The sequence below is a fragment of the Malaclemys terrapin genome, chromosome 7 (genome assembly GCF_027887155.1).
Source record: "Malaclemys terrapin pileata isolate rMalTer1 chromosome 7, rMalTer1.hap1, whole genome shotgun sequence".
Classification (NCBI taxonomy): Eukaryota; Metazoa; Chordata; order Testudines; family Emydidae; genus Malaclemys; species Malaclemys terrapin.
Genome location: NC_071511.1, coordinates 59,531,538 through 59,545,139, shown reverse-complemented (window position 1 = coordinate 59,545,139; position 13,602 = coordinate 59,531,538). Strand labels below are relative to the sequence as shown.

General features: G+C 44.5%; 1 protein-coding gene across 1 annotated transcript in view; it reads right to left on the bottom strand.

The window, feature by feature from the left end:
- Positions 1–13,602, bottom strand: part of ZNF488 (zinc finger protein 488) — a 31,647-nt gene extending 18,045 nt beyond the window's left edge. The window contains exon 1 of the mRNA XM_054035564.1: positions 13,558–13,602. The gene's annotated coding sequence lies outside the window, so the exon portion shown is untranslated. The remainder of the gene's footprint in view (positions 1–13,557) is intronic.

Here is a 13,602-nt window from a genome sequence, read left to right as displayed (position 1 = left end):
CCTGCAGGGTTGCAAGAGGGTGTGTTTGAATGCAGTGCCCCCACAGAGCTCCCCCTGGAGGCTGAATAGCAGGACAAACTGCCCGGCCATAAGTTCTATTAAGGCCATGGTGAGGCCCCTCCCCCCCTTGGGCAGTGGTGGGAGGAAACAACCCTGCAAGGACCCACACAGGCCAAAGAGGCACCAGCACTAGAGCCTGTTGTGCCCCCACTTCTCCTGCTGCAAGCATGAATCACAGTCTCCCCAGCAATCCTGACCCATGCCCCCTTCGATGCAATTACGTTTACAGAACCTTGTGGCATGCCTCTTGCCAGTTCGCCAGTGCTGTGTTTTGGTTCAAACACCACCATTGGGAATGCCCTCACCTCCTGGAGAGACAGCCCCGGTGCGACCGCACCCTGCCAGCCCCTTGCCTTCTTTGTATAAGCAGCTCCCACTCCCCTGGGCTCTCCTTTCACATGGGCTTCTCCACTGGCAGGACAAAATGAATATCGATAAGGTATTAGTAACACATTAGACTTGGATTGCCTGTTAAATGATGGGTACTCTCCATACTATATCACAGTTGAAAGATCTTCATGTGGATGAGCATAGGGGCTCATTGTTTTATGGATTTCTTGTCCCCCAGAGAGTATCTGATACCCCCCGTGTAATGTCCCTGAGTGATAGATTTTGCATCTTGATTTTGGAGATAACTGACAGATCTGTCAAACAGCCAGTACCTGTAGGCAGGCAGCTCCCGATGGCGTGTGCATCTGGGGATGTCCCCGTGAATTCTTCACTAGATGGTGCATGAAATAGATGGTGCAGGACCAAGACAGCTGCTTGCTCACACCCCCAGGAGCTTTTGTTTCTTTCTTGTGGGTCCAGTTCTGCTACCCTCATTCACAAGACATAGTAGCCTCAGTGGAATCAGTGGGGCTATAGCAGGGTAAGTGAAAGATACTCCTCAGTAAGTAAGTGTGGCAGAGGCCAGCCCCCAGAGCCAAGCTCAGGCTGTATCTACTCAGTGGAACTGCCTTTCAGCTATGCCATTTCAGTCTGCCCTGGATCTGAGGTTCCCTGAGTGTCCCAGGTGTTGCTACTCTGAGCAGTCTGAGGTGATCTAGTACAGTCATGTTTGACATGGATGAAACTATACCTGGCAGTCACGGAGCTAATACTGCAGTGATTTACAAGGGGGTGTCACTATTGGACACACAGGAGAGTGGGGGTGCATACAGACAAAGTGGCTGGCCTGAGGTTGTACAGCTAGTCAGGGTGGCAGAGTTGGGAACAGAGCCCAGGTCAAAGCACCTGACTGTGTTGCCCTGTATCTAAGCACTTAACTGCCCTCAGCACCCCAGGACCGGAGCCCCTGCATGCATCAGCTCTTTGGAAATTAATAATACTGTACATTGATTTGGCACTTTTGATCATAAATCACCCCAAAGGGCTTTACAGACAAGAATGGACGTGCACCCTGCATGCAGGGATTGCTTCGTCTACTGCCAGGGGGTGAAACCGGAACAGCACTGAACAGCCGAGCTGGTTGAAAATTTTCCAGTGGAACAACTACATCAAAAAATGCTGATTCAAAATGTTCCACAGGAACGTCTTGATTCCACTGAAATTTTCTATGGGAACTGGGCAGGCTGACCGGCCAAGCAACCTACTTGCCTGTTTTCCTGCCAGTTAATCTGCCCACCCACTTCCCTGGGCTCTCCAGCTCCCTGGCATCCCACTTGCAGGCTCCTGGGTTCTTAGGCTCCCAAACAGCCCACCTGGCAGTCTGCCAGCCTCCCTGGGCTTCCTCCACAGCCCACCTGGTTGGCTGCCAGGGCTTTCTGAGCACATCAAGGCTTTAATGGTCACAGAGAGGAGTCACAATCTCAATTCTAAAACCCCAACCACAAGCCAGCGTCTTAAGCACTCGGCCAGGGGAGCGACTGCACACACTCTATGGAAGAGTCCCAGATTATCCTGCTGAACACAGCAGGGTTGGGGCTGTCTGGGAGTCATTGATGGCTCCCTGATTCTCAAGGAGGATCTGCACCTATGGGCTACTCCAACTTCTACCAGCTAGCCACGGTCCGTAGAGGGCCCATGCACTAGCTGAGCATAGCCACAGTGCAGTATGCTATAGCCACGCCCCCCACATGCACCCTATACCAGATCCAAAGTGTAGGGAGAGTGGTACAAGGGCTGGCTATGCCAGCTGAGAGCCCACTGGTGCTGGGGGAGTTCTCAGCAAAGGAGCTGGAATGGAACCACAGATCTGATCCTGAATTACCAACACCACTTTCGGCAACACTCTGGGTTTTCCTTAGAGGACTCACCTCTGGTTCCAGACCTGACCTCACTTCTGTTGTGAAAGATGACAACACACAGTCAAGTGGCTGGCAGACACTGGGGATAGATTTGGCCCATTAAGTATTTCCGCTGCTGTATTTACACCAGAGGTAAATTTCACTCAGTGATCTACAGCCAGTCTTGTTTCCATGACTTTCTTGCTTTCTCTCAACAGTGAGGGGATGAACGTAGCCTGCAAACAAGGAAAGGCAATGATCGCAACCACTAGGCCAAGTTCTGTTCTGAGTTAGCAGTGGTGTAAACAGAGTAACTCCACTGAAATCAGTGGAAATTAAACCAGTGTAAATCTGATGTGTGAGAGAGGAGAATTTGGCCCTCCAACTTGCTGCCCACTTTTGGCTTTCAAGAGACAGAGCACCACATGGAGCTGGTGTGGGTTACATTTTAAGTGTTCGGGGAGCAGGAGAAGTTGCCAGATCTCCTTTGAGAAGGAGAAAAAAGGACAGAAGAGAAGACAAAATGTTAAGCCCAGAACTAGACAATACTTTGGTTTGCAAGGGAAATTTCATGCAAGGATCTCATTGAACTTTCCAAGCAATTACTTAAGACCCACTACAGCCCTATGGAATAGATGAACATTACCACTCCCATTTTACAGGTGGGGGAAACTGAGGGGGTCGTGACTTGCCCAGGATTTCCCAGAGAGTCAGTGGCAGAACTGGGAATGGAATCCAAGATTTGAAACCCAACCTAGAGCTGGGAAGTCAACTGCTTCCCCCTGATTTTCAGTCCTTTGCACAGATCAAAAGCAAACTCGCAATCTACTGGTTTTTGGTTTTGCTTGATGTTTTTTCTAATGTTAGGCTCAGTTGGAGGGGAAATGATTTCATATGAAGCCCAAGAACAATTTGTCTGTGTTAAGACATAGCCCTGTCACTGAAACATTTTAAAGTCATCATATTTTCTTGACTTCTCTCATAATTTAGATCCCAAACCAAGTAGGCCAGCCCCTCTCCCAAGGCAGAACACTAGTGCAGATATTTCTTCTCTCTTTTGTAAATGTCTACACTTCCCAGTTCTTGCATTTCATTTACTCCCGTTTGCTAGGAGAACATCTTGGGGTGGCCTGGGAATTTTTCAGGTTGTTCCCTGAGAGATGAGTACAAACACTTTTTTTTTTCCCCCAGAAAAGGGAAAAAACAAAATGGTTAATTCATTTTCTAGATCCCTGACTTTCCAGTGTTTGGCCTTAAGATGTCGCTACTAGCTCTTGGAAACAGCCTGACTTCCTACATTTCATTTGTGGGCTTAGTGAAATAGCATGCCAGAGGCAATCCTAACGGGCGCTCCCCCATCCTCGGCCCTCATAGGACTTGTCACCATGAAAAAGAGAATAGGGGCAGTTTACTTATTTATTATAGGCTGATAGCACCACCTATTAAGTTTGCTCGATGCTTCCCATTATAAGACCCCGTTTTCAGTTGCTTATAACTTTTTCAAACTTTAACCATTTGGGCTGAAGTTTTCCATGCCAGGTGTCTACCTCAGGCTGAATTGTTTTGGATAACTTCAGCCAAAATGGTTCCGCTCATGCCAAAAATGAAGCTAAGAAAAAATACATTGTTTCAGCCATGCTATAAGCTTCTGGTGACTTTTTCTTTGAAAAGCTCTAGCATCTCTTTACTTTGGAACAGGGACCTGACATTTGGTAGAAGGTGACATTTGTGTCAGGGCTGGGCCTTTTGCTGTCACTGTGAATGTCTGCCCAAATTTGGCCGAGTTACAAGCCTGGGGGAGAGGGGAAATGTAGTTTTCACATGCTCAATTGACTTAGTAGATTTTAGTAGGTAAATTCCCCTAAGATTCCATCTGCACTGGGCATGCTCCAGCAGAGGGCTGCAATTGCAGTTCTGGGCTGCTGAGGGCCTTGCTGGGTACAGGGTCATGCACCTGAACAGAGAACAGGGAGGCTGGCTCTCCTCCGCTCTTAATGACCCCTCTGCTGGGCCCAAGCAGTGCAGAGGAAGGAGCTGCCTGATTTGAAAATGGATGGGACAAGAGCCACATCTGCAGTGGGGTCAGAGGGAGTAGCATGTCTGGTGAAGACGCTCTATGCCGATATGACAGGGCTCTCCCACCGGCATAATTACTCCACCTTGGCGAGACGCAGAAGCTATGTCAGTGGGAGAGCGTCTCCCACTGACACAGCGCCAGTGTAGACAGCACAGAACTTGCATCACTCAGGGAAGGGGGGGGGGCTTTTTCACACCCTGAGCAACGTAAGTTAGATCGACTTAAATGGTAGTGGAGATCTGCCCTGAGTCTCACCGTTCTTCTGCTGTCAGCAAATATCTGTGAAACCCACGGGCAAAATGTCCTAGCCTCTGCCAGTGCTGGTCCATATAAAGGATGACAACCTACTACTGCTACCAATTACTTTGTTAGCTCATGTGGCAGAGGTCTGTGTGGTGGATTGAAAGGTCTCAACCTTGCTGATGATGCATGTGGGTGTCAATATGATGCCACATTCTGTCTTAAGTTTGCTTTTATAAAAACCTAGAAGATCTCTCACAAACAAGTCTATGTTAAAGATTGAGCAATCAAACGCTGAAAAGTTAGCAAATACTAGAATTAAAGTTGTGTATGCAACCTTAATTCAGCCCCCTTGTGCATATGCAATATGAGGCAGTCTTTAATTACATCATTATGTATGATTTTTTCCAAATTAAGGTTGCATGGGAAGTGCCATTATTGCCTAATGTTTGAGTTCTTGGCTGTGTAACCTTGATAATATTTTTTAAGCTTAGGTTTTGTGTATATATAGTATGTAACAGGCAGTCTCTGCTCCATATAAATTAATATAATTGTCTCTTCACATTGGGGTTTTAGTAAGCATAAATTTAAAATAGGAAGGAACAGGTTTCTGAGAGTTAGTGTTTGAATATATACAAAACTATGAAAATCTGCCACCTGATTTTTTTGTTTTTATTAGTGGATGTTAACACTTGGCTACCCCCATTTTCTAACTACTAATAAAACTCTTAGAAGACAATAATATTGAAAAGAACAGGATTTGGAAAGCTGACAAAAAGGGTAAAGGTGAACTGATTGATCTAACTGGTTACTTTGTCACTGTAATAAATTAAGACTCCAAATCACCGAAGCACTTAAGCACTTAACTTGAAGCCCATGAGTAGTCATGCTGAAATTCAAACAGTGGTGATCACGTGTTTAAAGTTGCTTAAAGTGCTTTGCTGAAATGTGGCTTATTAACCTGTTATAAGGAACATGCACTGTTAGGGCCCGGATGAGCAGTGGCTGTATTAAAGAAATTATTATAAATTCCTCTAATTGGTCAGAAAATGCCAAAGATTATTGAAATTTCAGCAAAAAAGAGGGGGCGGAAAGCATATTACTAAGTTTTCCCAAACATTCCTTTCTTTTTTCCATCCAGTTGTGTAGAAATTTCATTGAAATTGGAGGAGGAAAACTCTCAGTTCTCTTCCTTTTTTTCAACCAGCTCTAGGAAATGCCGCTGTGACCCATGATCCCAACTAATATTGGGCAAATCCAGCCACAAGTATTTAAATTTATCCATGAGGATGAAACTTGCCAGTTAACTTTGCTGATATTCACAAACACGTTAATTCCCATTCATAAACAGGTGAGCAAATTTTGTTTGCAAGAAGGTGCAATGGAAAGCAAAGTCATCCTGGATAAATTATTGCTCGTATATTTACACTGGCTGCACCTTCTGCAGTCATTTTGAAAACGATTATTCACACTGATTCATCAGATGATTTTGATTGTTTGCAGATAATGTGTGAACAAAAATGGGACTTCTGTTTATAGAGTGTTGCTAGATTTGTTTCAAATACTGTGGGGGAAATGTTTATATGCAAATAACTATTTCTTAAAAGCTAGCTGGAAAAGGGAATTTCTGTCCTACAGGAAACTCTGAAATGTTGATACTTGTTTTCATCCTGAATTGGGACAAAAACTTGAAATATCAAACTTTCATGGAATGAAAAGTTCTGGAAAAAATCTATTTAGAAATGTCTAAAATAGTGGACCTTATTAATCAAACTAAATGTTTTAACATTTCAAAACAAAATATTTCATTTCAAAATGTCAATAAAACAAAATAATTCATTTTGAATTTGCACTGTTGTTGGTCCCAGGATATTGTCCTACTACAATTGTAAAGTTATTAACTGCCCACTTTACCCTTGATTGGTCTCTTGCAACATGTGTTAAGTTAACTCCTTATGCTTAACAATCCGTTCCACCTTGTTTTTAGCTGTGACACTGTGGGTATGTCTACACTGCAAATAAAAACCGGAGGCTGGTCCCTGCCCGCTGACTTGGGCTGCGGGGCTGTTTCATTGCAATGTAGGCTTCCAAGCTGGGGCTGCAGTCTGAGCTCTGGGAACCTCCCACCTCGCAGGGTCCTAGAGCTCGGGCCTCTGCCTGAGCCTGAAAGTCTACACTGCAGCTAAACAGCCTGGCAGTCCGAACTCCATGAGTTTGCGTCAGCTGACACAGGCCAGCCAGAGAGGTCTAACTGCAGTGTAGTCATGCCCTCTGAGTACCTTTCCCAGACCTGGAGAAGAGCTGTGTGTAGCTCGAAAGCTTGTCTTTCTCACCAACAAAAGTTGGTCCAATAAAAGATATTACCACCCCCACTCCACCCGTGTCTTTCATTTTGAATTGATATTTTGACTTAAAATGACTCTGTCAATATTGATCTGAAACAAATGTTTTCATTTAGATTTTCCTGACAGAAACATTAAAAATTTCATCAACATTTTCCTGTAGAAAATTTCAATTTCAACTATATCACATTTTCTGATGAGAAAAAATGTTGGTGAAATGTTTCAAACAGCTCTACTGTTCCCATTAACATTTACGGGGAGGCGGAGAATCATGAAAACTTATTTACTGTAGATTTTATAAAAACTTGTAGCAAATCCTTAAATTTGGATCTAAACTACTTGACCCTCAACTTTATTTGCCATGCAGTAGCATTGAAGTAAATGGGTACATATTGTGCCATCAGTTTTTAAGCATAACTCCCCATTGATATAAATTGGAATTTATGCTTAAAAACCATTGGCAGCATATGTCCCAAAGTACATACAACCTCGCTGTCTCACCCTAATCATTCTTCTGTGTTCTCCAGACTTTCTCCAAGACCTGGTGGTTCTTTGTCAGCTGAGCCCTGCACCTGATGTTCTAAGCAAGGCCAGGAAAGCACTTTATGTAGTGGAATCTTCATTTCTTAGCCTTTTAAATTATTCCTCTATACTTAAAAGTACTGGCAATACATTCCATTTTGCCACCACCCAGCTAAAGGCCTGTGCCCTGGCATGTTAAATCCACAATAGAGCTAAGTGGGATTTGAATGCTGTGTCTGTTTTTGTTGGCCCCATTGCACAGGTATGAATCCTAATCCTATCCTTAGAATCCAATCTTTCGGCCTGACCCAAATCACATTAGAGTCAATTGAAGTCTTTCCATTGACTTCAGCGGGCCTCTTTTATATCCCCATCCTGGTGAGAAGTACCCTGATGATCAGACAGTCCTGGCAGATCCACAGCATGGCCAGCCCAGCTGTGGTCACTGTATTGTTTGTTGGGTCCCAGACACGCCCCCCCCCCCCCCTCTTCTCCCCACACGCATTTGGGGCCTAGGCATGTCCCTAGTTTGCCTATGTGATAATCCCCTCTGGGGGCAGGTGGGAAGCAAAATGTGATTGAACCAGCCCTGCTCACGAGTACAGCTGTTCCCATGGGATCTCCACTATTCCTGTCTCCCCAGCTGCAACCACTCATCACTCACCTGGCAGCTTCCCTAAAAAAGGCAGTGGAGGTAGCAGCTGGCTGGTGCAGCCAGGTGAGACATGGAAGGCTTTGAGTAGGGGCCCAGTTTGCACTTCAGAACCTCGGGAATGGAAATTGACTGGACAGAAATTGGCCTGTTTGGAGGGGATGGGATCCAGTCTGGATCTCTTATTCCAGATCCAAACATCTCCAAGCCTCGGGGGATTCAGACTTTTTTAGAGCTATGATGTCATCAACATCCAGCCCTGGAGCAACTGAGGATTGTAGACCCCCACACTTTTTAGTCTGTCTCCATTCCCCGTATGCCGCAGGACACACCATACAGGCAGTTGGATTAGGGTGAACCATCAGATCTCGGCTAGATACCCAGCACAGTGACCCACCGTCAAGTGGAATCTCCCCAGGAAAGGGTGCAAGGGCCGCCACCCTGGAGCAGAGTACGAAGGTGATCTCATGGATCACCGCAAGGGAGCAATTTCATCTGCTGAATCAGACCTGGGCAACTCCCCCACTGAAGCCCAGAAGTGACGTTTCTGAGACTCAGCACCGAAGTGCGCCTGGGTGAACTGCCTGTGACGCTGTATAAATAGTGAACCGTGCCCATAAATTCAAAAGGCTGGGATTTGAAAAGAGCCTAAGGAGCGAGGCATCCAACTCCAATTGGCTTTCAAATGGAATTGGGCACCTAACTTCCTCTGGTTCCTTAGAAAACTCCAGGTAGAATCTTTACATGGTTTAAAAAGAGGGTCAGCCTTTTTAAAGAGTGAATTCACTGACCCAGCACAGCGTACAGAATGGTTGTCTCTTCCCCGACCGCCAACTACTGCTAGAGCTGACTGAACTATTAAATGGGAACAATTTATTCACTGGGTTTGGCCCTTTTCATTCCAAGGCCTATGCACCACCTAAGACCTCAAAATAGAGCTTAACTGGGATTTCACATTGGCTTTATGCTGGCCCCATGCATGAGGCTGAGTGTTACCCTTCATGAATTGTCTATTAACTGATCTTGAATTTTATGAATTGGTTTGTTATTTCTAAGTGTAGGATGAAGGCTTTTTGTGCATGTATTTGAGTCTCTGGTGGTTTGCAAACTATTCAAAGCAAGTTGTCCAGAGTATCTGAAATTCAATATTTGAGCTGTGTTTCTGGCCACCTCAGTTGCCTGGTCTGGTTTCTGGTTACCCTGTTAAGCTGGGATAACCCGACCTTTATGAACACAACTGCCTGACTACATCTTTGGGGTGGGGAAACAGCAGGTATAAGAATTGTCTGTTAGCATTTTAAATCTTTTCTGTCCCCTTTTACATGAAAAAAAAATCTGGCTAAATACATGGACCTTAACTTTTAAAATTATGGAGTTCTCTGGCTGAGGGAGAGAGAAAGCTAGAGCCTTGATTTATTCCCAGGCAGAGAGCAGGGAGGGGGTGAGGGAGAGAGAAAGTTACAGACAGTTCCTTGAGTCACTTAATTGAGAGTCCCAGGGCTCTGGCCAGCATGGTTTGGAAAGCTACATACAGCAACACAAGTCACTTTGTATACTTGCCAGCTGCACAGAGTGAATTCACTACTATGCACCATTATTTGTAGCTTGCATTCTATCAGGCAGATGACTGTATGGTCCAGGACCATCTGCACAATTCCACAGAGTGGTTTTCCTCAAACATTGACTCTCCTCTGTCTAACTGGCCCATACATCTGGGTAGTACCAGGAACAAGCGCAGAGTGTCTGCAGGAAAAAGACCTGTCTGCTGTTTGCGCATCCTGCCACCACCCACCCTACTCCCCCTCTCCTTGCTACTCATGCTGAGGGATTGCTCAGTTGTTTGCATGAAAAAGATCACTGATTTTCTCATTCTCCTGCTCCCAAACAAATACAATAAGAATATACTGGGCGGGCAAGGTGAGCACTTCATTCCAGGACCAAGATCCTTGCTCTCACATAGATAAGTACATTCACTCACTAGACAAACTGAGACTGGAATGAAGATGTACATTTTTAATAGGGAGAGTAATTAACCATTGGAACAATTTACCAACGGTGGTGGAGGATTATCGCTGACAATTTTTAAATCAAGATTGGGCATTTTTCTAAAAGATCTAGTCTGTTCTAGGAATTATTTTGGGGATCTTCTCTGGCCCGCCTTATACAGGATGTCAGACTAGAATCACAATGGTTCCTTCTAGCCTTGGAATCTATGAATAGCTAGATGCACACAAACATTCACACAAACAAAAATCAGTTTCATGAATATTCAGAGAAAAAAATGAACAAAAACGGTGCTAACAAGGTTAGATTCAACCAAAATTTGTAACTGGTGAAAATGTTCACAAACCATTTCCTTTCACTATTCATGCAATTATAATCCACTTTATAATCATCTTTTTTTTTTACATGAAAAGGAATTTCATCCTATCGGTTTACAAGATTTTTAAGCCACATTTGTGTTGAACGATATTTTTAATAACCAAGAGCTACCAAAGATACCAGGATTAATATTGGGTTGGCTGTACATCTGTTCCTTTTTGAAAGTTCTATACACCGGTATTATATCCTTAGCATACATATGTACTTTGAATATTATAAATGATTCTCGTTTTCCAATTATGATGGGGGCTATCTGAAAGCTAACATCACTCACTTTTAGGTGTCTAATACTGAAGCGATGGTTGAGGTGAATACTACTATGTAATGTGAAGATTTGGTGAACAAGATAAATAGTGAGTTTAAATTACTATGATGCACAACTTTTATTTTCCTATGAAAGATTTCTTTGCAAGAAGCTATGAATATGACTTAAAATCACTTATGATACAACATTAGCTTTTTCCCGCATGATATTCTAAATAACTTGTAAAATAAGCAGTGCATCACAGGGTCATGGGGACATAATTGTACTTGTATTAACAAAAGTATAATTACAAACATAAAAAAATCTACATATAATATGCTAAGATTTTAGCTAGCCATTTTCTTTAAAAATTAATGTTTTTAAAAGTCTCTTTTTAAAATATATTACATTCAAATAGCAGAATAGTGTATATTTTGACTTTGCATTCATGTAATAGCAATAATGCTCAATCCTCTTTTTCTATAGGATTTTGGTTCCATTTTGCAACATATATTAATTGCCTTGAAATACTGTAAGTCACTTAAATCCAATCTATTTTCTCTTAATGATCCAGTTTTTTAATTTGATTTAGTTGCACACACAAAAGACTGACCAAAAAAATCTCAATATTATTCTCACAGTCTTCATATTGCCTAGAGAAAAATCTCTCTCCCGCTCTCGCCTTCTCTGGTACCAATTATCTTTATTAAATGGTGACAAAAGCTGTCAAGCACCATATTTAGCAATTTTTGTGAAAAAAGATTGAACATAAGGGCTATTTCCTGAGTGATAGCTCATATTCAAATACTGCATTAACTACTTTTTTTTTTTTTGGACAACTGAGACAGTAAGAATCAGCTTTAAATTCCCTCCATCAAATGTCTATTGACATCTGTTTCAAGTAGTACATGTTTGATAACAGAAGACATTATTCAAATATTTCAAACACCCATACCACACTGTTTTCTACCAAGTAAACTCTTCCATGGAAGGATTGGCAGATTTAATGGGTTTTTTTAATTGACACTGGAAACAGATTCTTATTTAGTTGGACAAGAGATTTTTGCTAAATGGATTGAATCAGATTTAGGTGACAATAGGAAGTATAGTTGACCTATGCTAAAGAAAACAACAAGGAGTCCTTGTGGCACCTCACAGACTAACAAATGTATTTGGGCATAAGCTTTTGTGGGCTAGAACACACTTCAGCAGATGCATGAAGTGAAAAATACAGGAGCAGGTATAAATACATGAAAGGCTGGGAGTTGCTTTACCAACTGTGAGGTCAGTCTAACAAGATAAATCAATTAACAGCAGGATATCAAGGGAGGAAAAATAACTTTTGAAGTGATAAGAGATTTATCTCGTTAGACTGACCTCACACTTGGTAAAGCAACCCCCATCCACAAGGACCCCTTGTTGTTTTTGCTGATACAGACTAACACGTTACAACTCTGAATCCTATGCCAAAGAAAGTTCACCAATATTAAATAGCAATTAGTCCCTAGATACAAGTGTCTAAACCATGATCCTTTTGTTTTGAAGGTCTCCAAATAGTGTTTGATGACCTATTGTGGTCCTAAGGGTGACAAGAAAAAACAAGGGGAAATGATTACTTAAACGGCTCGACTAGAAAACTGTCAGCCTGCTGCGGGGTGGGTGCGAGAGAAAATGAGAGTTGGCTAAAGATTCATGGAGGGAGGGAGTTAAGATAGGTTGTCTTTGTGGGTAACTTTCCCAAGGTGCCTTCTTTCTGCCCTGCGAGAGGAGAGAGGAGATCTTGTTTGCACAGAGACATGTGCTATAAAAGAAGCACGAAGCTCTGAAAAAAAAAACCACTCCCAAGTGTAAGGGAGGTGAGCTAAGTTGATCGTCCTTCTCTGATCATTTCCCCTGCTCTCACAAGTCACACACATCGGCCCCTGTTGATATCTTATCTGAGATGCAGGGAGTTCCCCCCCTACACACACACACTCTTTCCTTAAAAAGCAACAGAGGGTCCTGTGGCACCTTTAAGACTAACAGAAGTATTGGGAGCATAAGCTTTCGTGGGTAAGAACCTCACTTCTTCAGACGCAAGACCTTACCCAGGAAAGCTTATGCTCCCAATACTTCTGTTAGTCTTAAAGGTGCCACAGGACCCTCTGTTGCTTTTTACAGATTCAGACTAACAGGGCTACCCCTCTGATACTCTTTCCTTAGATGACTTAAACGGGCAATTCCAAGGAAAGGCCAAGCGAAGGGAAAAGTCTGGGTCCAGGAATGCTTCAGAAGAGCAGCCCTCTGGCCCTTTCCTTCCCTGCCCCTGCTCAGCGCAGGGAAGCAAGGCTCGTTCACACGCTGCACACAGCCCTTCCCAACCCTCCCGGAGGACCAGGGTCAGTCCCTCGAGGAAGCGGCACCAAACCCCTCCTGATCCCGCAGTCCCAGGTGCGGGGGGAGTTCGCCCGAAATTCCCTGATGGTCTGGCTGCTCAGCCGGGACGCTGCCTCCAGCCATGCGAGCCCCAGCCAGCTGCCCCCTCCAGCGCTGGTACCGGCAGCGAGTGAGACCACCCCCGGCCAGGTGTCCCAGGGGCAGGCTCCGGAGGCTGATCCCTGCCGCTCGCCTACTGGGCAGCTGCTCCGCACGCGCCCTAAGCCGCCCATCCCATGGGGCACTGCCAGCGGGTGGTCGCGGGAAGGGACCCGGACCCCCGCGGACTCCGCCAGGCACGGACACACGCTGCCATGCCCCGCGGGGAGCCCGGAGCGCAGCGCCCGGCCGGGGGCTGCCGCCCGCCCATCTGCCCCCTCCGGCCGCTCGCTTACCGGCTGCCGCTGCCTTCCCGAGGGGGAGCGAGCAGGCGCTGCCCT